The sequence below is a fragment of the Suncus etruscus genome, chromosome 2, assembly GCF_024139225.1.
Source record: "Suncus etruscus isolate mSunEtr1 chromosome 2, mSunEtr1.pri.cur, whole genome shotgun sequence".
NCBI lineage: Eukaryota > Metazoa > Chordata > Mammalia > Eulipotyphla > Soricidae > Suncus > Suncus etruscus.
The window spans coordinates 105,610,820-105,613,401 of record NC_064849.1 but is presented as its reverse complement, the minus strand read 5'-3'; the positions used below and the strand labels follow the sequence as shown (position 1 = coordinate 105,613,401).

The 2,582-nt window shown below is 36.1% G+C and overlaps 1 non-coding gene across 1 annotated transcript; it reads left to right on the top strand.

Moving 5' to 3' along the window:
• Positions 1-2,225: 2,225 nt before the first annotated feature.
• LOC126002445 (small nucleolar RNA SNORA70) lies at positions 2,226-2,368 on the top strand. Its single transcript, XR_007493145.1, has one exon. It is a non-coding gene; the product is annotated as a small nucleolar RNA SNORA70 (small nucleolar RNA).
• Positions 2,369-2,582: the final 214 nt, after the last annotated feature.

Genomic DNA, 2,582 nt, shown 5'->3' with positions numbered 1-2,582 from the left:
TCACAAAGAATCAAAAATCAGAAGGAGAACTGCAATTACCCGAGAAGTCTTTTCTTTCTAGTCTTTTTTCATGTGCTTGTTTTGACAACCCCCAATTAAGCATCGCAGTGGTGATCTCTTTTTTCCACAGCTTGCGAGTCAGGTTCCTTGTTTTATCAAACTAGCAAACAAGCACTGATACTTTGTAAAAATAAGAAAATTGTAACAGAAAGGTAATAAAGTCCAGTTTCCAAGGGAAGCTGTGGTAGAACACCATCCTCTAGAAGGAGGGTGCTCTATTCAATATTTTTCCTTATTGTGGGGATGCCCACCAGCTGAAATGAAATCTCCTTTTAGTTCATGGGATTATTGTTTGGGATCTGATTCCCTAAAATGTGTCTTGCAAACTGATGTCACTTGCATCTCAAGCAAAGCTCTAGATCTGGCATGGATAAGTTGGACAAGTTTTTTTTTTTACATTAAATTAATAGCATCCTATTTCATAACAACTTCTAATGTTTGCTACTCTCTGAATGTGCTCAGTTCCTATATAATTGGCATGATATGTAGTTACTCATAATTGATTTATATTTAATATGTTAAACAATTTCAGGTCTGTAAACTTGCGCCTTTGAAAAAAACTCCCTTCAATGCATATTTCAATTTCATGTGAAAAACAAAGGATAAAGTAAGTCCTTATCTAATCCACACTGCTGCTCCCATTCCTTCCTCTGACCATTGTTCTTATTTATCTTGTTTACTTTGAAAACATCATGTTTTTTGGCAGATACCTCTTGCATACTTATCTTTTCTTAGATGATCAAAAATATTGCAGTAGATATAATGCACAAGATGACTTGTGCAACAAAGGGTTGACTTCCTTTACATGCAAGGCAAAAGGATATTAATTTAGTTAAAAGGCACATTTTCCCACAATATTGTACAAGTCTCTTCATTTACCTTCGTTTATAAAACACCACTTAACAATCAAGCTAATAAGGTTAATCATTTATGTAGGCCCTTCATATGGTTATAATATTCTTTTAACTTCTGGTTTGGGGTCTGAAAAATGACAATGCTCAAAATTACTTCTGATTCTGTCCTCAAGAATTACTCTTGGTGGTATTCTAAGGATTATAAGGGATACCTGGGACTGAACTTGGGGACAGTCACAGGCAAGGCAAAGTGCCTTACTCTCATCTCTGGCCTCTCTTTAATCTTCATATAATCGAGATATCAGATCTTTACAAATTTAATGAATAAATGCTACTTTATCACCCTAAAAGTAGTTTATTAAATTGATTTATAAAATAATAGGTTCATATCCATTTTCTCTATTAAATATGTCATAGAGTTCACACATATAAGAACCCTGTTCTCCATGGCAAATAACTACTTCCCATATAACAATGTAAGAAATGCTTGTTAAAAACAAGAACTAAATATATGCATAAACATATATTTTGTTTGGGAAACAAATGATAAGGGTGTAGAAGAATATAGGCAGTATGAAGATAGATTTCTTGCTCCAAGGTTAGAAGCAGTGAGATATGAGTTCATTACAGTAAAGTTCAACCTTAGAGTCATTTATTTACTTCCAGTGAGTCAGTGCTCCATTGTATGGTAATAGAACAATTGATCAGCAATTTTTAGTCACTCATAAAAGGTTGGAACAAAATAACTTTCTAGACAGTGCTGCAGACAGATATTCTGACTGATCTGAAAATAGAGGAAAAATCCAACATAAAGTAGCTAGCTAACTTTGAACTTGCTTGAGAGAACCCTAACTAATCTTAATGGTGCTATCTCAAGACCTTTAAAACCATCCTCTTGTCATTTCCAAATTTCCAACAGAACTGCAGAATCTGTGCAGATAGCCATCCTCTCAATAGTTTTCAAGTTAGCCACCATCACATTTTATACAGTGCGTGTTTTTGTCTGTCAACCCATTAGATAAAGAGGACCTTGAGAATTTAGCATTGGTGCCTCTCCTGAGCATCTAATAAATATTTGTTCATATTAATGTATTCAGTTTTTTTTTTATCTGTGAAGGTTTTGTTTGAAAAATTTTGTTTTCTTGGACAGAAGAGATAGTAGTCAGGGGTTAAGGCATGCGACTTGTATGGAATCCACCCTACTTCAATCCTTGGCCCACATATGAACTCTATGCACAGAGCAAGGAGTGAGTAACCCTTGTGAATTATCATCTTGTGGCTCACCATCCCCTATAAAACATAGAGAAAATTCTGCTTTCTTAAAATGCTGATTGGCACATTATCTGTCCTATGGAAGCCTATTATGCAATGGCTACAAACAGTAAAGAGCACCTTGGTAGTGTCCAGAGCCTGACAACTGTTTGCTCTGTCCTAAGGGACCTTCGGAGAAAATCATATGGGAGGACATTTCTATCTTGCTCTCAGGCTGTCCCAGTCATAGGCTTCAAGCCAGTAAGCTGTTGCCTTTGGAAAGTCCCAGGGCGACAGTGAGCACAGTGGCCAAAACATCATGGGATTTAAAAAAAAAAAAAAATAAAGCACAGGGTTGAAACTCTGGACAGGGTCAAGTTTCAAGTTCCCTAGAGGCCAGAAAGTGTACATCTCCAA